The sequence below is a fragment of the Rutidosis leptorrhynchoides genome, chromosome 2, assembly GCF_046630445.1.
Source record: "Rutidosis leptorrhynchoides isolate AG116_Rl617_1_P2 chromosome 2, CSIRO_AGI_Rlap_v1, whole genome shotgun sequence".
NCBI lineage: Eukaryota > Viridiplantae > Streptophyta > Magnoliopsida > Asterales > Asteraceae > Rutidosis > Rutidosis leptorrhynchoides.
Window position 1 is genome coordinate 535,115,724 of NC_092334.1, and position 25,294 is coordinate 535,141,017.

The 25,294-nt window shown below is 35.7% G+C and overlaps 1 pseudogene; it reads left to right on the top strand.

Annotated features, from left to right (window-relative positions):
* Positions 1 to 22,932, top strand: part of LOC139889621 (protein FAR-RED IMPAIRED RESPONSE 1-like) — a 42,655-nt pseudogene extending 19,723 nt beyond the window's left edge.
* The last annotated feature ends 2,362 nt before the right edge of the window (positions 22,933 to 25,294 follow it).

Here is a 25,294-nt window from a genome sequence, read left to right on the forward strand (position 1 = left end):
TTGTGAAAATTACAATTTTTATAAAAATATTATTTTTATATTATTTAATTTATAAAACTATTAATTTTATAAACTAATTAAACTAACTAAAATTTACAATACAATTTATTTTAAAAATTTAAAACTAATTATAATAATAATTAAGTAATTAGGGTTAATAATAATAATAAATAATAATTACACCGTAATAAATGCTGTTAGGGTTTCTGTGTGACCCGTGTCAGACGGCTCCGCGAGTTGCGGTGCTCGAAGATGGAAACTCCGCGAGTCACGGGGTATCAAATTTCAGATCAGGAGCTTTCGTTTGACAGGTTTATATTTTGTTTTATTTTTTTTTTATTTTTCTGTTTAAATTTTTTGTTTTAATAAATATATAAAATATTTATATAAATTAAATAAAAACTTATGTTTTAAAAACTAAAATAAAAATAGAAATACTTTATAATTTAAAAAAATCTTAAAAATAGATTTATATATATATATATATATATATATATATATATATATATATATATATTTTCGGTTTTTAATTTTTTAAATTTTTTAAATTTTAAAAAGTATATATTTTATAAAAACTAATTAAAACTTAATAAGAATTTTTTTTTTATATTAGCGTTGCGCTTCCGGCTTTTAAGCTAGATTCTCCCCGGCAGCGGCGCCAAAATACTTGATGTGGTGCGAGGTGTATATAAAATAGCTATTAAATTTTACAAGGAAATACTATTAAATACGATACAATTTTACACAAGTTTTAATTTATTTAGAGAATGGATATACTTAAACCTTGCTACAACACTTATAGGCAGTGTACCTAATCGTACAGTAGTGTAGTTTTTAGTAAGTCCGGTTCGTTCCACAGGGAAAATCTTTTAATCAAAGCTTAACGCTATATTAGTTTAATTTTATAAAAATACATATATATATATATATATATATATATATATATATATATATATATATATATATATATATAAGTAATATTATTATTATAAAGGGGGGTTTTTACCGTTTAATGACCGGTTTGTCGATTTTAAAACTTTAGTCGCAGTTAAAACAAAATGTAAAATATTAAATAAATAAAAGACTTAATTTAAAGCATAAAGTAAATAACGATAATGAAATTGCGAATAATAAAAGTGCGATAAAATAAACTTGCGATAATTAAAAAGTACGATAATTAAAAGTGCAATTAATACAATAACAATAAAAATGCGATAATTCGAAGTGCAATTAAATATAAAATAAAGGAAATTAAATATGAAATAAAAGAATTATGCTTATTTAAACTTCCGTAATCATGATGTTTGACGTGTTGATTTTAGTTTTATGCCCATGGGTTAATTGTCCTTTGTCCTGGATTATTTAATATGTCCGTCTGGTTTTTGTCCATAACAGTCCATCAGTCATAAATATAAAGTGCGAGTATCCTCGTCAAATTATTCTTATACCCGAAGTCAAATATTCCAACTAATTGGGGACTTAAACTGTAACAAGATTTTAATACTTTGTTTAATAATTACACCAGGATGTCGACTGAGTGTAACCCAAGGTTTTAATACTTTGTTATCAATTATGCCAAGTGTCCTTGTACATAATTTCACCACTGTTTTAATAATTCTAGTTACTATTAATCCATTCCCGTGTCCGGTTAAATGAACGATTATTCGTACATATAAATACCCCGCCCATCGTGTCTGATCGAGTGTATATGGTAATTTATAGGGACGCCCAATTGTAAATCTTTATATTAAAATTAACAAACTATCATTTAGTTAAACAAATATAAAGCCCATTAATTGTCCATAGTCTAATTTCCACAAGTGTCGTTCTTTTGTCCAAACCCTAATTATGGTACAAAGTCCAATTACCCAATTTTAGTAATTAGCCCAACATCATGATTACTTCATTTTAAATAAGCATAATAATAACTTAGCTACGAGACATTAAATTAAAAAGGTTGAACATAACTTACAATGATTAAAAAATAGCATAGCGTTACACGGACAGAATTTCGACTTACACCCTTACAACATTCGCTAACATACCCTTATTATTAGGATTTAAAATTAAAATTAAAATTAAAATATAAATTATATATATATATATTTACGTATATATTGAGAGAGAGATAGATTATGGATATTTTTTTGATCAGAATCCGTTTGCTTTTATAGGGAATTGAGTTCAGGGGGTCTCCGCGACTCGCGGCCTTTTCTGCCTTCAAACTCCGCGAGTCGCGGAGTTTGAAATTCCAGCTCACCAGCTTTGGCTTCTTTCGTGCCGACGATTTTAAATATTAATATAATATATATATATAATTTTTAAGAATTATTTATATATTATATTATATTCACGTGCATAGTTGACTTGTAATTTTTAGTCCGTTGCGTCGAGCGTTGAGAGTTGACTCTGGTCCCGGTTCCGGATTTTCGAACGTCCTTGCGTACAATTTAATATCTTGTACTTTGCGTTTTGAATCTTGTACTCTTGTAATTTCGAGACGTTTCTTATCAATAATTGGAACCTCTTTGATTGTATTTTGTACTTTTGAGCTTTTTGGTCGTTTGCGTCTTCAATTCGTCGAATCTGTCTTTTGTCTTCACCTTTTAATATTTAAACGAATATCACTTGTAAATAGAACAATTGCAACTAAAAGCTTGTCTTTCTTGGGGAATAATGCTATGAAATATATGTTCGTTTTTAGCATTATCAACAGTGTACACATAAATCACATACAACATCAGGCATACTATATTATTCTAACATGGCAATTTCTACACTATGCATGGTAAAAGAGTCAACCACAGTAGCATGATATGCTACTTAAACTCTATTCGGAGATAGACCCACTCACCAATTACCAGCAACTGCTCAGTTATTATTTCTGAGCTTCCTCCTTGTCCTTATAACCTGAGAACAACACAAACAAAGTTAATATACATATCCAATAAATAATATAATCATTTCATACGATTAACTAGGTCATAACACCATATATTCATAATTTTATGAGTCTACATCATGACTCCATTCAATAATGGCATACAGGTGCGTGCAAAACACGACATACACAATAAAACTCCTTTTTCGGCCTAAAAACATTTTGATCTAGTTTCTTAAAAGTTCACCATTGAAAAGTATTCTTTATTATGATTCTAACGATAGTTTATTCATCAAAAACGGAGTTACGTTTTGAATGTTACGCCCGTTTCAATTTCATAAAAGGTACTGTAGCAAATAGTGGCACTGTAGCAACTCGGTACTGTAGCAAATAGTGACACTGTAGCAACTCGGGCACTGTAGCAACTCGGGCACTGTAGCAAATAGTGATACTGTAGCAATACCGAATACTGTAGCAAATAGTAACACTGTAGCAACTCGGCACTGTAACAAATAGTGACACTGTAGCAACTCAGGCACTGTAGCAACTCGTGCACTGTAGCAAAATACTGTAGCAACTGGTTCGAACACATTCGCTGATTTCGTATTTTTTCCTCAAAAACTCGATTTTTGAGCGATTTTGATCAAATTTTAAGCACATGGAAGCTACTAAACATTTATACAACCTATTTCTAACATCAATTAACACATACAAACACATAATATGAAGATTCAAGCTCAAAATTCATCAAAAACCCATTTACACCCAAAACCCAATTTCTATGAATTAAAGCACGAATTCAAGCTAACAAACCTGGATAAATGATCACAAGGATGATATGAATCAATCCTTAAAGCCTCACAATCCAATTTAAGACTTAGATTCAATTAGGGTTTGTGAAGGGATGAAGTTTAGGTACGTTCTTATTTTTGGGAAATTAGGTGAAATGGATGGAAACATCCAGATATTACACTCTTATGTGTTAAAAATTAATACCCCATCACACACGAGTATTTACCAGTTATCTAAAATCTTTCGCACAAGATTAGGTAACCCAAACGAGGTCCAAATAAAATAAACAAACATGTTCTGGGACCCTTGTCACAAATTGGTCACAACACAATTATAATAAAACACTAATAAAATAATTAAAATAAAAGCACTTAAGACTAAGCATAAACCCTAAGGGCAAAATAGACAACTTACAACTAGCCCGGGTTTCAGTCTGTTACAAATCCACCCCCTTAAGAAGATTCCGTCCTCGGAATCTGGTCTTGGTCAAACAAATGAGGGTAGCGTTTTCTCATCAACTCTTCCATTTCCCACGTAAGATTAGAACCCAAACTGTGTTTCCACTCAATCAACACCATTGGAATCTCTTTTTTTCTCAGCTTAGTCACCTTTTGGTCAACCACACGGACCGGCTCTTCCACCAATTTCTTATTCAAATCGACCCTTAAATCTTCTAAAGGAAGAAGTTGTGTTTCATCGTCGACTTTACACTTACGAAGATAACACACATTGAATGTATTATGAATACCAGCTAACTCTGGCGGAAGATCTAACACCACAGTCTGATCATTCAACACTTCACTGATCGGAAACGGACCAATAAATCTCGGTGCTAACTTACCACGTTTACCGAATCTGATAACCCCTTTCCACGGCGAAACTTTCAGATACACTCGTTCACCCACATTAAAGGTTACCGGATGTCTACACGGATCAGCATACATTTTCTGCCTATCTCTAGCGGCTTTCAACTTTTCTCTCGCAATTGCAACTTTTTCGGCTGTCATTTGAACAATTTCGGGACCTACAAATTGTTTCTCCCCGGCTTCTAACCAACAAGTCGGAGTTCTGCAACGACGACCGTATAACATTTCATAGGGCGGCATCCCTATACTCGAATGATATGAATTATTATACGCGAATTCGACCAACGGCAAATGTGTATCCCACGAACCACCGTATTCTAACACACAAGCCCTTAACATATCCTCCAAAGTCTGTATTGTTCTTTCACTCTGTCCGTCTGTCTGAGGATGATAAGCTGTACTTAAATTCACACGTGTACCCAGATTCTGTTGAAGACTCTTCCAAAAATTTGACACAAATCTGGAATCTCTGTCTGAAACGATCGATAACGACACACCATGACGACTAACTATTTCTTTCACATACAATTCGGCTAACTCACTTAACGAAGCTGTCTCACGAGTAGCAAGAAAATGAGCACTTTTAGTTAGACGATCCACTATTACCCAAATCATATCATGTCTTTTCTGAGTTCGAGGTAATTTGGTCACAAAATCCATCGTTATATGTTCCCATTTCCACTTTGGAATCTGTAACTGACGTAACGAACCATAAGGTTTCTGATGTTATGCCTTCACTTGAGCACATATATGACACTTTTCGACATAACGGGCGATATCTGATTTCATTGTTGGCCACCAATACACTGTTTTCAAATCATGATACATCTTATTACTACCCGGATGTACTGTCAATCTGGATTTGTGAGCTTCTGTCATGATTAAATCCCTCAAATCTCCAAGTTTAGGCACCCAAACATGATTGTTTAAGGTATTTAGTGGACGTGAGTAATCAATTAAGTCCACTTTTCGTTTGGTCATTTGTTCAGATTTAATATGTTCGTCCTCTAAAGCACATGCCTGAATGGTTCTTAAACTGTTAATCAAATCTGAAGTTATATTCAAACGAAGAAATTTCACATTTTCACTTGATTTTTTACGACTTAGCGCATCTGCAACCACATTTGCCTTACCCGGATGGTATTTAATTTCACAATCGTAATCTTTGATCAACTCTTGCCATCGTCTCTGACGCATATTCAATTCTTTCTGTGAGAAGATATACTGTAAACTCTTGTGATCTGTACATATAACACAATGGGTTCTATACAAATAGTGTCTCCACAGTTTCAAAGCAAACACTACTGCAGCCATTTCAAGATCATGCACTGGATAATTCTTCTCATGAACTTTCAACTGTCGCGAGGCGTAGGCGATTACTTTATCTCTTTGCATTAATACACAACCCAACCCAGCATATGATGCATCACAGTATACCACGAAGTCGTCTGAACCTTCTGGTAAAGCTAACACTGGTGCCTGACACAGTAGCTGTTTCAAAATCTAAAAAGCCTTTTCCTGTTCATCAGTCCATCGAAAGGCTACATCTTTACGAGTCAACTTAGTCAACGGACCCGCTATTTTCGAGAAATCCTTGATAAATATGCGATAATAACCGGCTAATCCCAGAAAACTCTTAATCTCAGTCGGAGTCTTCGGAGAATTCCAATTCATTACTGCTTCTATCTTTGTCGGATCAACTTTTATACCCTCGGCACAAATCACATGACCCAAAAACTGCACTTCACGTAACCAAAATTCACATTTTGAAAATTTTGCAAATAGTTGTTCACGTTTCAACATGTTCAAAACCTGTCTCAGATGTTCAGCATGTTCACTTTCGGTCTTTGAATACACTAGTATATCATCTATAAACACAATCACAAACTTATCTAAGAACGGGCGACACACTCTTTTCATTAGATCAATGAAGATTGCTGGCGCATTCGTCAACCCAAACGGCATGACAAGAAATTCATAATGACCATACCTTATTCTGAACGTTGTTTTTGGTATATCTGATTCAGCAACACGAACCTGATGATATCCGGATCGTAAGTCTATCTTAGAAAAGAATGAAGCACCCTGTAACTGATCGAACAAATAGTCTATTCGAGGTAACGGATACTTATTCTTCACTGTTCTTTTGTTCAATTCACGATAATCAATACACATACGCATTGACCCATCTTTCTTTTTAACAAACAATACCGGAGCACCCCACGGTGAAGAACTCGGTCGGATAAACCCACGATCTAATAGTTCTTGAATCTGTGACATCATTTCACGGATTTCAGATGGCGCTAATCGGTATGGAGCTTTTGCAACTGGAGTTGTTCCAGGAACCAATTCAATCTTATATTCGACTTCCCTTACCGGCGGCAGACCTGGTAACTCATCTGGGAACACTTCGGGAAATTCTCATACTATCGGAATATCGACCACTGTTTTCTTTTCTTTCTTCGCATCAATCACATATGCAAGAAATGATTCACAACCCTTTACCATCGACTTTTTCGCTTTCATCATGGTTATCAATAGAAAATTATACCCTCCCCGCTCCCCTTGGGCCACAACACGGGTTCCATCGGTCGAACGAAAGGTAATCATTTTCCTATCACACTTAATATTAGCCCTAAGCGAGCTCAACCAATCCATTCCTAGTACTACATCAAAGCTTGGAATAGGTAACACTAAACAAGTCACCGGGAAAGACTTCCCTTCGATCTCTATACAAACCCCAGTCACATAGGTTGTGACGGGTGTGGTCTTACCATCGGCTACTTCTACACTAACCGGCTTGGGTAACACACTAGCTGGTAAATTCAACTTAGCACAGAAATCTAGGGACATAAAACACCTATTGGCACCACAATCAAACAATACGCGAGCAGGTATTGAGTTGATTAGAAACATACCGGTGATTACTTCGTCGGTTGCCAGAACATTCTCAACCGACATCTGCAAAGCTCTAGCCTCTGTTGTTGAAGGGTTCTTCCTCTTCTGCCCACTCGAGGCAGTTGACCCTACGGCTGATGCTGAACGCGCTCCTGACCCTGCCCCGGAACTACCACTCTTCGACGGACAACTAATTGCACGATGCCCTGGTTTATGACAACTCCAACACACACTATTCGGATACGGGCATGCTGAAGACTCATGCCCAACAACACCAAACTTTAAGCATCTTCTTGTAGCCTCAGAACACTGACCACTGTGAGAAGATCGACACGTGTGACACCAATTCCCTTTACCTGATCCAGATCCAGTACTACTCTGACCACTTTTACCCTTCGATTTAAACCCACTAGACTTCTTGGATTTAGATCTTGATTGACCAGATACTTGCCCACCTTGTTGTAGCACATTACCAAACATTCTGTTTCTGGTGGCCTGAACATCACTTTCTACCATCTTAGCCATCACAACAGCTTGAGACAATGATGTAGCTGTTCTAACAAAAGTTCTGTACTCAGGCAGAATGATATTAACAAAATGCTGGATACGAGACGCTTCGTCTGGTACCCATTGTTGTACAAACATCAATTTATCCATAAACTTCTCTACTACCTCATCGATCGTCATTTGAGGTGTCATCTTCATTTTAAGAAACTCAGTCTTGATTCGGTTCATATCATACGGATTACAATACTGTTCACACACCTTCCCATAAAACTGCTCCCATGTGATCATACTCACTTGCTCTTTCGGTATACTGGAAATCAAAGAATCCCACCAAATCATAGCCCTACCTTTCAACAGTCTACTAGCATATGTTACCTTTAACTCGGGTTCACACTGACACGCTTCAAATACCCTTTCAACTTCTCACAACCAATTGAGAGTTACAGTCGGATCAGTACTTCCAGAGAACTCGGAGGGTTTGTAATCACGAAAATTTTTATAAGTACACCTTTTGGATGGTTGCATGTAAGGTTGTTGGAACATTTGCATTTGGTATGGGTTCATCATCATGGGATTTTGGTAAGTAAAAGTGTTTTGCGGTGGCATATAGTATTGGTTAGGTATTTGATTCTGAAACTGGTTCTGGGGCACATTAGGTATCGTTTGGGATTGCGCGGTTGGGAATCCAGGTGGTGTATCATCATTTCCAGAATGCCTCGCCAATTCAAGCTCATTAATTTTGTCCTCAGCCTCTTTTAGCTTGCTTTCTAACTGAAGGATGTAACTACTCTGATCATCATCCGACTCAACACCCTCTTCTGGTGCTCTGAATGTTCCGGGGTTAGAGGGGCCAGTTGCGTTTCTATCAGCCATACCTGTGCTACAAAACATCTCACACAAAAACTTAGTGGATAACAGTTAGTTCAATCACAACTAACACATGTATATCCTATTGTCCACTTAGCCCCCACTCCCACAGACATGTTTGACTTGCCTCAGGGTTTGGGAACAAAATACGCGCACGTATTTGCTGCCAAACTATGCTCTAATACCAACTTGTAACACCGGCCATTTTTTTTTAAAACACAGCGGAAGACTTTATTAGCAAACACCCTATAAGTCGCGTCATTACCTTAATCTGAGTAATTAAGTTTAAGTTTACACAACGGTGTTACGTTATTACAAAACATGATTTATACAAAAGTCCACATCAGAGTTGGGTTGTCAAACTTGTCTTCTACAACAGCACCCATCCCGACTAGCAGTACCTAAACCTGCAAGGGAAGAATATGTGGGGGATTAGTGCACCGCTAAGTGAATGGAATCTATCTAACAGATATAGCTTAAGTCGCACACAAGCTATATACTAACAACAACACATGCTACTACCAACTAGCATACAATAAGGCAATACGAGGATCGGCAGCTTGTACGAGCACACGACTCCTAGCTGATCGGACTTGAGTCTACCGATAGTCCCTGCTACTCAATTCACAGTATAGTTATCCAGATGCAGGGGATGCATCATTCACACTATACTCCACAATCAGTAGCCTATGGACCCAACCTCCCCTAGGCACGGTTGACCTCATACGGACTCTAACCTCTCCTAGGCACGGTCTCGAGTCCCCAGTCTCCCTAAGCCCGACTGGTGCCATTCACACAGTGTACACATAAATCACATACAACATCAGGCATACTATATTATTCTAACATGGTAATTTCTACACTATGCATGGTAAAAGAGTCAACCACAGTAGCATGATATGCTACTTAAACTCTATCCGGAGATAGACCCACTCACCAATTACCAGCAACTGCTCAGTTATTATTTCTGAGCTTCCTCCTTGTCCTTATAACCTGAGAACAACGCAAACAAAGTTAATATACATATCCAATAAATAATATAATCATTTCATACGATTAAATAGGTCATAACACCATATATTCATAATTTTATGAGTCTACATCATGACTCCATTCAATAATGGCATACATGTGCGTGCAAAACACGACATACACACTAAAACTCCTTTTACGGCCTAAAAAAAGTTTGATCTAGTTTCTTAAAAGTTCACCATTGAAAAGTATTCTTTATTATGATTCTAACGATAGTTTATTCATCAAAAACGGAGTTACGTTTTGAAAGTTACGCCCGTTTCAATTTCATAAAAGGTACTGTAGCAAATAGTGGCACTGTAGCAACTCGGGCACTGTAGCAAATAGTGATACTGTAGCAATACCGAACACTGTAGAAAATAGTGACACTGTAGCAACTCGGTACTGTAGCAAATAGTGACACTGTAGCAACTCAGGCACTGTAGTAACTCGAGCACTGTAGCAAAATACTGTAGCAACTGGTTCGAACACATTCGCTGATTTCGTGATTTTTTCCCCAAAAACTCGATTTTTGAGCGATTTTGATCAAATTTTAAGCACATGGAAGCTACTAAACATATATACAACCTATTTCTAACATCAATTAACATATACAAACACATAATATGAAGATTCAAGCTCAAAATTCATCAAAAATCCATTTACACCCAAAACCCAATTTCTATGAATTAAAGCACGAATTCAAGCTAACAAACCTGGATAAATGATCACAAGGATGATATGAATCAATCCTTAAAGCCTCACCATCCAATTTAAGACTTAGATTCAATTAGGGTTTGTGAAGGGATGAAGTTTAGGTACGTTCTTATTTTTGGGAAATTAGGTGAAATGGATGAAAACATCCAGATATTACACTCTTATGTGTTAAAAATTAATACCCCATCACACACGGGTATTTACCAGTTATCTAAAATCTTTCGTACAAGATTAGGTAACCCAAACGAGGTCCAAATAAAATAAACAAACATGTTCTGGGACCCTTGTCACAAATTGGTCACAACACAATTATAATAAAACACTAATAAAATAATTAAAATAAAAGCACTTAAGACTAAGCATAAACCTTAAGGGCAAAATAGACAACTTACAACTAGCCCGGGTTTCAGTCTGTTACAGTATGTGTAAATTGGATTCCCGAATCACCATTTGCATTTTTGAGCTTGAAAAGTTAAATAATGATCTTTCGGTGAGATTTCGGTTATTGTAAATGTTGGATTTGTTTAATGAAATGTGTTTAGTTATATTCCTTGTTAAATTACCTTTCCAATAATATAAGATACATGTTTTGAATGTTTACGGTTCATAAGTTATGTTTGTTTAAAGTTTGGTTCGAGCCTACACATGAAAACAGCCCAGAATTTCTGTCAGGCATACGGAGCGGCGCGCCGATTTCTGAGCGGAGCGCCGAATGCCTACAAAATGGCACTGAGGCTTTGCCTTGAAACAGAGCGGCGCACCACTTATCTGAGCGGAGCGCCATTTGCCTGTTGTCCAAAAAGTCTCATTTAAGTTTAATTCTAACTATGCTACGCACCTCCGATTAACATGAAACTTGGCCAACATACTTATATATGCTTATCTTTCATAGAAAAATTGTCGGATACCCGACCCGACCTCGTTGACTTTGACTTTTACCAAGTTTGACTTTTAGTCAAACTTAACCAAACACTTATTCAATCGTTCTAACGTGCTTTTATACTTATATCTTGCATGAAACTTGACAACGTGATTCACATGCTATATATTCGAGTCGTAACGAGCCATAGGACTAATTGAACACATTTCGCCCTACCTTGTGTCGTAACCGGTTAATTGATACAACTTATTTGTTTAGGTCAAGACTAAACAACTTTCATTGCACAACGTTTAATTTCAAATACTTTGGCGTGCTACTACGGTGAGATCATAGTCCTACCTTTTCAACAACTTTTATACTTTTAAATCGTGGGCTGAGAAACATATACCTTGTTACATCTTGTACTACTTACTTTTATGTTTTGAACACAAGTCCGATGAAACAAACATTCCACAGCGAGTTTGAACAAAAATCCTCAATTTGATTATCACTAGTTACACTTGCCGGGTGTAAGCGGGAACTTATGTTTTATGGCCATATGGGTTTGACAAACCCTCATTCGGACGGTTCGCTACCATCACTTCGGATGAAATATATTTTTGAGAAACAGTGTATGTTCTAACACTATTGTGATGGGTTCTATGGAAGGAAAGTTAAGCCTTGATAATTGGGTGCTCGCGAACTTATTTTGGAATGCAAACTATTTGGATGATCAATTTTATAGGAATACTAAATCTCGTGGTTCAAAAATAACGTTTTTACTACATCTATGATTTCACCAACGTTTTTCGTTGACAGTTTTCTATATATTTCTCAGGTTCATATTTGGCTACTTGATACATGTTTCCACACTTTGATTACTTGCTTAGAGTCAAGCATACATGCTTACGCTAGGGATAGCACTTTTGGATTCAAACTTAAAGCATACATATTTACGCTATTTATAGCAACCTTGATTTTCAACTTATTATGTTGCAAGTTATTTCATTTATACTTTTCAACTTTTGTAAACTTATACTTGTTGTCGAACCGTTTGTAAACGAATTGCAAGTCTTGTACGTTTTAAATGAATGCGACATAATTTTGGTCAAACGCGTCTCATATAGGGACTATGACCACGTAACGGGACCTCAGTTAACGACGCCATCAATGACGATTTTGTCGGGTCGCTACAGATGGTATCAGAGCATTGGTTGTAGGGAACTAGGATATGCATTAGTGTGTCTGACAGAGTCGTTAGGACGCATTAGTGAATCTAGACTACAACCGGATAGTTAACTATTGCATTCTGACTTGCATTTTCTATAGATAGCACTTACTTGACTACTTGTGCATTTATACTTGAATCCTACTTAGGTAAACTTCCTAATTGTACCCAATTCTCGTCATGCGAACTCGTACTCTGCCACTTTCGGGTAACACACGTAAATTCAAGATTTATACATGTAAGGATGACGACGACTTCATTAGTCACACTCGTTCGGGAACTCGATCTCCCAGATTGTTTTTCGCCATCGTCTCAACTTACTATTAGTGTCACACCGGTGTTCCTTATTATCTACCACTTCTTGTTACTACCATCGCTACTCTAGGTGAGTATCGTCGTCACTACTTATCACTACGGTTGCGTACTACTCATTATCATAATTCGTTACTCTTTTCGTACCTAAAATACATTATCGTTTGACTTGAACCGATTGATGAAAACAATCATTTATACACTTCCCTCGGGAAACGCATCTTCAGAGTAGCACTAATTCTTTCTATTCAATATGAGTCACGGTAGACACGTCGTTACACTTTGTTCATTTTAAATCTTCACGATTACACAAACTTGAATCTATGGGGTGATGTGGGAATGGAGGTACGAGTTAGTATAATATAACGACACTCGATCAACGTGGTTATATTATAGTAAGTCATACCAAAGTTCTAATGACACGTGATGGTGGTTGGACTCGATCAACCTAACCACCACCATGTGCCATGTACATGACTTCATTTTTCTTGTTTGAACATCCGACAACTCCGAGAATACTGATAACAACCATACCCGGGACACATCGTCGATTATTATCGAACCATATTTATGCTTCCGAATGAATGACAAATTCTTTCGACTTCAAACATATGATACACGTGTATACTATCTTGTTTTCGTACAGTTTTATCGTCGAACTACATTATGCTTGTTATGCTCACATCGAGACGGAAACTTCTCCCGCATTACACTCGTACTTCCGTTTAAGGAAATATTTTATTCTAAATTCTCAATGGAGAGAGAGACTCTTCACGTTATACTAGTATTTGTCACGAGGGTGAATAGTCCTAACGAACGTTTTCGGAAACCGATAAATCTTTCGCGGCGCGAATTTCTTGAGAAACGAAAACTTGTTCAAATATATCTTAAAGAGATGTACCTCGTCTCGGATCGAGATTCTGGTTTCACTTCTAGATTTTTGGAGTGCCTTACAAGAAGCCTTGGGACCACGCTTAGACATGGGTACCGCGTATCACCCACAAACTGACGAACAAAGCAAATGTACGATTCGAACCTTGGAAACCATAATACGAACTTGTATTTTATCCTTACTCGAATTCTCTTACTACAATAATTTTCATTCGAGTATTAACGCCACACCTTTCGAGAACTCATATAGCCGCAATTGACGTTTTCTTAATTGTTGAACCGAAGTAGGTGACAAGCAAACCACCGGACCTGAACTCATTCATGAAGTAACCGTTAAGATCGTTCAAATCCAAGAAAGACTCAAGACGGCCCAAAGTCGCCAAAAGAGCTATGTCGATGTTAGACGTAAACCTCTCGAATTCCACGTGGGTGACCGCGAAATGTTAAAAGTCGCACCTTGAAAAGGTGTAATCCGTTTCGGGAAATGTAGAAAGCTAAATCCGCGATATTTTTAACCCTTTTGAAATCTTGGGGCGTTTTGGACCCATTGCTTGTCGTTTAAATTTTCCGACTCATTTGAGCTCCGTTCATCCTACTTTCCATGTGTCGAACTTGAAAAAGTGTCTTGCCGAGCAAGAACTTGTTATTCCCTTTGATGAACTTACTATCGATGACGAACTCCACTTCCTAGGAGAAGCGGTTGAAATTATAGATCGTTAAACTAAACTTTTAAACAACGTAAAATCCCGACTGTCGAAGTTCGTTGAAATGCCCGAGGAAGTACCTTCACTTATTAGTAGAATTTGCAACGCAAGGTTTCGAAGAAGAAACAACAACTACTACTTCCAACTAAATTTCGGGACGAAATTTCTTTTAAGGTGTAGGTAATGTAACATCCCGCGTTTTTCCGTTAAATTTATTTTTAACACTCTTTTTTTTAGATAATATCTTTTGTTATCTAAATTCGTGTCTTTCATTAACTAATGTTCTTAATATTTCCGTTATTTGATTATAACATCTCTCGGTTACTCTAGCGATTTAAAATATTCGTTTGGTTAATTCACGCACCCGCATCCGAAATCGAGGGACTAGTTTTGCCACTTGACCAAAGAGGTGGCTAGTAGTTGACTAGTCAACCACCTCACCACCTCCACTCATTCATTCATCTCTTTCTTTCTTTCTTACTTCCTCTTTTTCTCTCAAACACTCAAACAAGAATTCATCATCCATTTCACATCTAGGAAGCTCATAACAAATCTGACTACATATTTGGAATCCTCTCTTCATCCTCTACAACTTGATACCAATTTCATCCATTTTGGGTAACTTTCTAAAATCACTAGATTTCTTGTTCTTGATGTTTTTGACTTGAAATGATGTTAATTAGTGTCTATGGCTCGTGTCTAGCATGAATATATGATTTATTTGCTCGATCTTGTTGTTTTGCATAAACTAGCATGAACTTGAACTGGGTTTGTTTAATCTTGAGTTTTGAGTGATTAAATGTTGTTTAAATGTTAAAGTTCATGTATTAAATATGTTACTAGCATCATTAGCTTCAATTTGATGTGTTGGTTGATTTAGAAAAGCTTCATTTGCAAAATGGTTGAATTCATGATTTTGGTTAGGGTTTGATGAACTTTAAAACACACTTTTGATGCATTGAATGCTATGAAATGTTGTTAGTAAGTGTTTAGTTGTATTGTATGTTTCATTACCTTCAAAACGGCATATCGTATGTGTAAATTGGATTCCCGAATCACCATTCGCATTTTTGAGCTTGAAACGTTAAATAATGATCTTTCGGCGAGATTTCGGTTATCGTAAATGTTGAATTTGTTTAATGAAATGTGTTTAGTTGTATTCCTTTTTAAATTACCTTTCCAACGATATAAGATACGTGTTTTGAATGTTTACGGTTCATAAGTTATGTTTGTTTGAAATTTGGTTCGAGCCTACACATGAAAACAGCCCAGAATTTCTGTCAGGCATACAGAGCGGCGAGCCGATTTCTGAGCGGAGCGCTGAATGCCTACAAAATGGCACCGAGGCTTTTCCTTGAAACGGAGCGGCGCGCCACTTATCTGAGCGGAGCGTCATTTGCCTGTTGTCCAAAAAGTCTCATTTACGTTTAATTCTAACTATGCTACGCACCTCCGATTAACATGAAACTTGGCCAACATACTTATATATGCTTATATTTCATAGAAAAATTGTCGGATACCCGACCCGACCCCGTTGACTTTGACTTTGACCAAGTTTGACTTTTAGTCAAACTTAACCAAACACTTATGCAATCGTTCTAACGTGCTTTTATACTTATATGTTGCATGAAACTTGACAACGTGATTCACATGCTATATATTCGAGTCGTAACGAGCCATAGGACTAATTGAACACATTTCACCCGACCTTGTGTCGTAACCGGTTAATTGATACAACTTATTTGTTTAGGTCAAGACTAAACAACTTTCATTGCACAACGTTTAATTTCAAATACTTTGGCGTGCTACTACGGTGAGATCATAGTCCCACCTTTTCAACAACTTTTATACTTTTAAATCGTGGGCTGAGAAAGATATACCTTGTTACATCTTGTACAACTTACTTTTATGTTTTGAACACAAGTCTGATGAAACAAACATTCCACAGCGAGTTTGAACAAAAATCCTCAATTCGATTATCATTAGTTACACTTGCCGAGTGTAAGTGGGAACTTATGTTGTATGGCCATATGGGTTTGACAAACCCTCATTCGGACGGTTCGCTACCGTTACTTCGGATGAAATATATTTTCGAGAAACAGTGTATGTTCTAACACTATTGTGATAGGGTTCTATGGAAGGAAAGTTAGGCCTTGATACTTGGGTGCTCGCGAACTTATTTTGGAATGCAAACTATTTGGATGATCAATTTTATAGGAATACTAAATCTCGTGGTTCAAAAATAACGTTTTTTACTACATCTATGATTTCACCAACGTTTTTCGTTGACAGTTTTCTATATGTTTCTCAGGTTCATATTTGGCTACTTGATACATGTTTCCGCACTTTGATTACTTTCTTGGAGTCAAGCATACATGCTTACGCTAGGGATAGCACTTTTGGATTCAAACTTAAAGCATACATATTTACGCTATTTATAGTGTAACAACCCAAACCAAACCATGAACAACCCGCGTAAAAATAACAAATTTTTTTTTTTGCTGGAAGAGCATATGGCGCGGCGCGCCAAACTGGCCTGTCCCAAAAGTCATGAAACGCGAAAAAGATCGGCCACTTCCCGACATAATTAGACAAAACGCTTTTAACAACATATTCAAATATGTAAAACTAACACATTCCATTAATAAAATGAGTTTTACGAAGCGGGGCCCACATCGACCGTTTTACGAGTTTAATACAAAATATGAGTTTCGACCATCAAAAAGTTTAAGTACCAAACGACGCAATGAGCATGGTGTTTGGGATTAAACTACCCAAGTCATGGTCAAACTCCAAAAGCTAACACATCCAAAAGGCGTCCCCCAACAAGCGGGATCTCTAATCCAACCGTATGCCCTTACCCTTATCCACGCCGGAACCTATAAAATGGTAAACAACGAGAGGGGAAGTTAACGCTTAGTGAATGCAATAATTATACACATACATATATAATATACCTACTTGCAAATCACTTACTCAAACACCGCATACATGCTAGCAACACAATTAGCTTATAATCTCGAATACAAGCTATAAATCTCCAATACCACAAGCTAGCATAGCAACGCATATAATATAATTCGAATAATATATTATGCTTACACTTACAATGCAAATAACCATGGTTAACCAATCGTACAAGGGAATGGCGCTCGCGAAAACGCCACCGGTGTTCATACAATCTGTTAGGGTACTTAACACCTCGTATCACTAACCCCTAGGGTGACACCTTAACACCTCGGTACTTCACCCCGAGTGGCATCTTAACACCTCGATGCTTCACTCATTAAGTTACGGAGTGGTGTCTTAACACCTCGACACTACACTCCTAGGTGGCATCTTAACACCTCGATGCTTCACCCCGAGTGGCATCTTAACACCTCGATGCTTCACCCATCAATTACCTAGAGTGGCACCTTAACACCTCGGTGCTTCACTCGTCACGTGAAACATGGTGTCTTAACACTTCGGCACTTCACATCTCACGCTACTACAAATAAATACATTATATATCTACGCATATAATTATTCCACTCACCTTTCGCCTTCGGTGAATCAATAAACCAAGCTTGAAACTTCAAGGTAATGCACCTATTACAAAGTATATATAATCAATCATTTGTTCAAGTTGGTCAAACTCGCAACACTCACCATTTCTAGGTCATTTTGACCCATTTGGACACCTAACCCTAATATTGGGTCATCTCGCACCAAAACCCTAATCATTTGCCAAGATAGGTTCAAAACACATTTTAGAACAAGGTTTATGCACTAAACGCAAACATTAACCAACTTAGGTCCATTTTGACCCGTTTAGCCCGTTTAGGGTTAACACACCCATTTCGGGTCATCCACTGACCCACTTAACATCCATTTACATAAATATTGGTGTTCTAGCAATTTACTAACTAATTAAGGTTTATTAACAACAATTAATGCTTGAAAAACCCTAGTTAGTCATCTTTGAGTCAACATAACCCAATTTCACCCAAAACACCCAAATTCACTAACAAATGGGTCTTAGTGTTCATTACCTACACAAACCCTAACTCTTAAACAATTAAAACAAGGAAATTAGGTTTAGGGCTTACCACAACTATCAAAACGTAGTAAATGAGGAGATGAACAACTTTAGTGCTTGCACTTTGACCCGATTCGAGTTTCTTCTTCCTTAATTTGAGCTCTCTCACTCTAGAATCTAAATCTCTCTCTAGAATTGATTGGAAGATGATAAGGTGGGTGAATATAGAGTAAATGTCACTCCAAACAACTGATCCAAACCTTAAAGTCGGACCTTAAGTGGTTTTACCAAAATGCCCTTAAAATATCTAATTTAATAAGAAAAAGGAATCTGTCAGCCCGTAATGGCGCGGTGCGCCATAAGGCCGCGCGGCGCGCCAAATGCCCAGTTCAGCTTCTTTTGCCTTTTAATTATATACAATGTAAACCCCACAACTTGAATCACTTATTCACACATATGTACTATGAAATATTTGGGTCTTACATATAGCAACCGTGATTTTCAACTTATTATGTCGCAAGTTATTTCATTTATACTTTCCAACTTTTGTAAACTTATACTTGTTGTCGAACCGTTTGTAAACAACTTGCAAGTCTTGTACGTTTCAAATGAATGCGACATAATTTTGGTCAAACGCGTCTCATATAGGGACTATGATCACGTAACGGGACCTCAGTTAATGACGCCGTCAATGACGATTTTGTCGGGTCGCTACAGAGGATATGAAAATATAGCATTCACAGAAAAAGATTGTCGCAATTATATTGATAAAGTTAAACGCTTAAAGTTTGGGGAAGGGGATGTCGAAGCAATTCAAAGTTATTTCATGAAAGTTCAATCTACAGATCCTAATTTTTTTTATGCATGGGAATTGGATGATGAAAATCGATTAAAAAGTTTGTTTTTGGCAGATGGAAGGTGTAGGGCAGCTTATGAAGAATTTGGGGATGTTGTGACTTTCGATACAACTTATCTGACTAATAAGTATGAGATGCCAATGGCTCCTTTTGTAGGTGTAAATCTGTGACGATCGGTCCAAATCCATATGGACGAACACGTCATTCATTGATTTCATTGCGAGGTATTTGACCTCTATGTGATACGTTTTGTAACATTGCATTCGTTTGAAAAGGTATTTCATAAATGAATATATAAATTCTAGGTTTTTAACATCTGATGATTCCTACGTATAGACAATCACCATTTAAATGGTTTACAATAATACATCTGTTGACAATACAGTCAAAATAAGGTACATGGTAATGGTTTGGTGAATGCAAGTTTCTTATATATAGCATGTATGACTCCAAGCACATAACTTGTATCACGTATCAGCAAACAGCGGAAGACTTCTAGAAACCTGAGAATAAACATGCTTCAAGTGTCAACACAAAGGTTGGTGAGTTCATAGTTTTAATATTACACATAATCCGTATATCAATGTGGATTACAAAAGTTCAGTTGTTTCATTCAAAACGTTTATCAATATGTTTTAAATAAAAGGTGGACCACAAGATTTCAGTTGTTTCATTCAAAACGTTTATCAATATGTTTTAAATAAAAGGTGGACCACAAGATTTCAGTTGTTTCATCCAGAAACGTTTATCAAAATATTCTACAAAATTTTTGAGCACCCTGGTAACTAAACTTAACGTATATATAATTCGTACCCTTTGTATAATCATCTTAATAATGCACGCAAACCAACGTGTACGCTTCTCAAATAGCATACGTCCGTTAAAAGGCTAGTGCTCTAGCTCGGACGGGGATGTCAAGCCCTATGGATCCATATATAACTACTCGCGCCCACCAGTTCTTATAACTGGCAGTTACTAGTTACCAAAGCTAAGGGATTTTCGGTTCAAACTCGGTGTAGAATTTAGTATGTACTTGTATCCATTGCGTTTAAAATAAATTGCATGTATTCTCAGCTCAAAAATATTTAAAGTATTTAAAAAGGGAGCAAATGAAACTCACGCATATAAATCTAGTATTTTCAGTATTTATAAACAGTCGCATATATTCTCAGCCCAAAAATATATTGAGTAAAAGGGATCATATGAAACTCACACAAAATCAGTTTTAGTATTTGTATCCATTTAGTAAAACAGTTTATAAAACTGCGCATGTATTCTCAGCCCAAAAATGTAAAGAGAAAAAGGGATCATATGAAACTCACGCATATAAATATTGTAAAACGGTTATTAAAACAGTGCATGTATTCTCAGCCCAAAAATGTAAAGAGTAAAAGGGAATCAAATGAAACTCACAGTTAATATTGATATACAATATTGCAGGAAAGCACGTAGACGCATCGGAGATAATAAGCACTAGGTTTGATTCACAAAAATACCCCCGAATATTACCCATAACCTCCTTGGCAATAACCCATATTTTCCTTAGCTCTAGCTTGCTCGGAAACTTGTTTTGAAAATTACTTGGACAGTACTCCGTCGTAATATTTTATGTAATAATATTACTAAAAGTAATACTAATAATAATATTTAAGATTAATAATAATATTAATCTTAATAATAATAATAATAATAATAATAATAATAATAATAATAATAATAATAATAATAATAATAATAATAATAATAATAATAATAATAAATATAAATATAATATATATAGAGAGATAGATGCGAGATAGATGGATAGAAAAACAGAAATCGACTGAATTTATAGATGTTGCCTGCCCAGCCTTCCCATGCGATCGCATGGGTCTGAGGCACAATGGCCATGCGATCGCATGGCCCACTTTTACAGCTCACAAAATTTTGTATTTTTGTTTGTCGACATAATAAATAATTATATAATATATATAATTTAAATAATTAATTATATATTATATTAAATTCACATGCATAGTTGATTTGTAATTCTTGTTCCGATAAGTCGTACGTCATCACTCGACTTATGTCCCGGTTCCGGTTTCTCAAATGTCCTTTCGTACGCTGAGAAAACTTCCATTTTACATTTCGTGACTCGTACCTTTGTTAAAATATAGCCTTAAATCATCCATAAACTATACCACTTGAGGTATAACTTATACATTTGAGTATTTTGGTCATTTACTTCTATAAATCATCGTCTCGTTAGTTGTTAAAATACATTCTAAAATAGTGTTTTACTGTAGCAAAGTCAATTTTTACTGTAGCAATTTCACTGTAGCAAATAGTGATTTTCGAAAACACTGTAGCATTTTGAGTAATGTGGCAATTAGAAAACACTGTAGCAAATTAGTGTTTTACTGGTTCATCTTAAACGCTTTAGTTAACTTATCTAAATATCAATCGAATCAATAAATGAATGTTACTATCGTTTACTAAATAACTTGAAATCATATATATTCAAATAGATATATAAACCAATAAGTTTAATGTACGGTATCATGCAATTAAAACTTTGTTACGTTTTCAAGTTATATTATATATATGTATCTATTTACATATTATGGTTCGCGAATCTTTGAGAACAATCTAAGGGTATTTGAATAGTTTAAAATGTTGAGATTCAACTTCATAGACTTTGCTTATCGTGTCGGAAACGTTAAAGATTAAGTTTAAATTTGGTCAGAAATTTCCGGGTCATCACAAAATCATCATGGTCAGTCAATCTTGCTTGATTGTGGCTTGATTTCTAATTAAGATACTAAGACATTTACATGGCTCTTTAAAACATGGCTTACGTGCATGTCTGGACGTGCTCCTGCAGCCATCATAACAGATCAAGACCAAGCAATGAAAAAAGCAATTGAGATTGTATTTCCTATGGCGCGTCGCATGTATATTTTTTTTAGTTTTGATTTTATGTTTGTTTGTATAGAGATTAATTTGCGAAACCATTCCATAACAGCATAATACTTGCAGGTGGTGTTTGTGGCATATAATGAGAAAAATACCCGAAAAGTTTGGTAAGCATAAGAGATATAAATCAATAAATTTCAAGCTAAAAAAAGCTGTGTATGATTCTTTTACCTCAAGTGAATTTAAAAGCGCATGGATTCAAATGGTAGAAAAATACCAACTAAAAAAGAATAAGTGGTTGAATGATTTGTATACTGAAAGACGCCGTTGGGTACCTTGTTTTGTGAAAGATATTTTTTGGGCGGATATCTCTACTACACAACGAAGTGAGAGCATAAATTCTTTTTTTGATAAATATGTAAACAAAAAAACTACCTAAAAGCAATTTGTAGAGGCAGTACGAAAATGCATTAAGGCATAGGGTTGAAAAAGAAAACATAGAAGATTTCAATTCTTACAATTCATGGTATCCACCAGTCACCCGTTATGCCATGGAAGAACAAACAAAACGTTTTTTTACAAATGCTAAGCTTAAAGAGTTTCGGAGCGATGCTAAACGAAGATAGATGGAGGAAAGATGCTAAACGAAGGCATACTAAGGTTAAAGTAAGTTATAGTGATTGGGATGGTTCGAAAGTTGGGAATCGTTATAATAAAATGTGTACTGCTTTCGCTGAAGTGGCGGACATAGCATCCGAGTTTGAAGAAAAGTGTAGTCTTGTACTTAACAAAGTCAACGAATTAAAGAGGGAAGTTTCGGATGGAAAAAGTAGTTGTGGTACCGTTGTGTGTACACAAGATTCAAGTCCTTGTATCAAGGATAACGTTAAGATTCGTGATCCTTTGGCGTTGCGGGGAAAATGTCGTCCTCCAAATAATAGGCTCAAGTCTAATTCTGAGAAAATCATTATCAAAATGCAGAAAAAAGAAGAAGGTATTTTAATTAACTTATGCAATTCACTTAAAATCCGAGTATATGCTTTACATTTTCATCATATGTTCGATTGCAATCTCAGAATATGCAAGATTCTGATCATAGAGAAGGTGCTTGTGGAGCTAATGATAACGAATTAGTGAGGAAACGTTCAATGAATAATAAAGAGGCAAGTGTTCGTTTTGATATATGTTTATATAAGTCATGTAATTTTTTATTTGTTTGACTATACCTATTCACATGCATTCTTTTTATTGTAGGGGAATGAAAAAGAGATCAGCAGACAGGTACATTCATATGTATGTTATGTGTTCTTGGACTATAAAATTCAATATTATATTGTGATATATTACTGCAAACACATGATTATACAACCATGGTATAAACTCTTGTGTATAATTTTGATTGCAGGGTAATCAAATTGCCTTCCATGTTCCATTTGAATATACCCATACAAGCTATGCTAACTTTCCCCTAGACCTTAGTGGATTTATTCCGGGTTATTCGATGCAACAATCACAATATCCTTCGGTTGCCAATCTTATGCTTCCCCAACTATCACCACAACAACATCATTTAAGCATCCAAATGCAGCAATCATCACAAGTAAACCATCCAAGTGCAGCCTTTAATGGTCCAAATATGACATTTATTCATCCAAACACATCTCAATTTTTCTCTCCGTAGCCGTTGTTTTGTGATTTACGAGTAAACGACAGGACACATTTTTGTGCCGGAAATTTATGTCCTCTCTTATTAATTTGAATTGCTATTATTTGAGTTTCAAATTTTTTGTAGTATAGTGCATATCATTATACTTACGAACTAAATTTATGTGCTCTCTTATTAATTTATGTCCTCTCTTATTAATTTATGTCCTCTCTTATTAATGTTATATTTTGTTTGGTGATTGTATCCTCCTAAAACTGTACATATCGAACATGTTTGCTAATGTATTATGGTTTAAGTGTTGAAACAGTCAAACATGTTAAAGGAGATATTCCCACCAACAATAGACCCACTAAACACAAACTAAGAGTTGCAATTCTTAAAAATAGTCCTTTTGATTCAGTCATTTGTAAAGGATTTATGTTGAATCTGTGTTGGGTAAAGGTAAAAATAAGAAGTATTTTCTGGATGCAGTCCCTAATTTATTCATATATTTAGATGGTTTTCTATGTGAAGAAGGTTTGCAATAGAGTTGAGAGCATATGATTTTAATTGGGGTCTGTCTGTTTACATTAAGGAATAGAGAGACAGATACAAATTAATTATAATATTACGGTTATTGATGTATACTAATATTTTACGGAGTATTTAATTTAAGTTTAGTTAGTGGGTTGGTTAGGTTAGTGGGTTGGGTTATGTTAGTGAGATGAGGTGTGATGCCAAGTCAACTTGACATGTCAGCATGTAAAATTGTTTTTATGTATAATTTATGTAATTGTAGATTTTCTCTTATATTTTTAAGTAAATTGTAATGTAATATTCCATTTATTATTAATTACGGAGTATGTCTTTTATCTTTTATTTTCATCAAGTTTGTTAAATCTAATTCGCTGATAAAGTTACTTGTTTAAGAGTATATAAGTTCTTTAATCGTCAACTTCTATCAAAACTCGTCAAGCTTTGATATCAAATGGCTTATCAGCTCGAGGTGAGTTCGAGTCATGTCTTAGATAAAAAGGGTTTGTGTTTACCGTTTAAAAAACAGTTTATATTAACTAAAAATCAACCACTTTTAGTTAACTACCTAGAATTTGTTAGTTGTTATACGAGCGATGTTTACATAAATCATAAATCATTTTATAAACATGGCAATTGAGCGCAATATTGGGAGAGGGTTGATGAAATGTCCCGTTCTTATTGATTAAAAACGTTCCATATTAATTGATTTCGTTGCGAGGTTTTGACCTCTATATGAGACGTTTTTCAAAGACTGCATTCATTTTTAAAACAAACCATAACCTTTATTTCATAAATAAAGGTTTAAA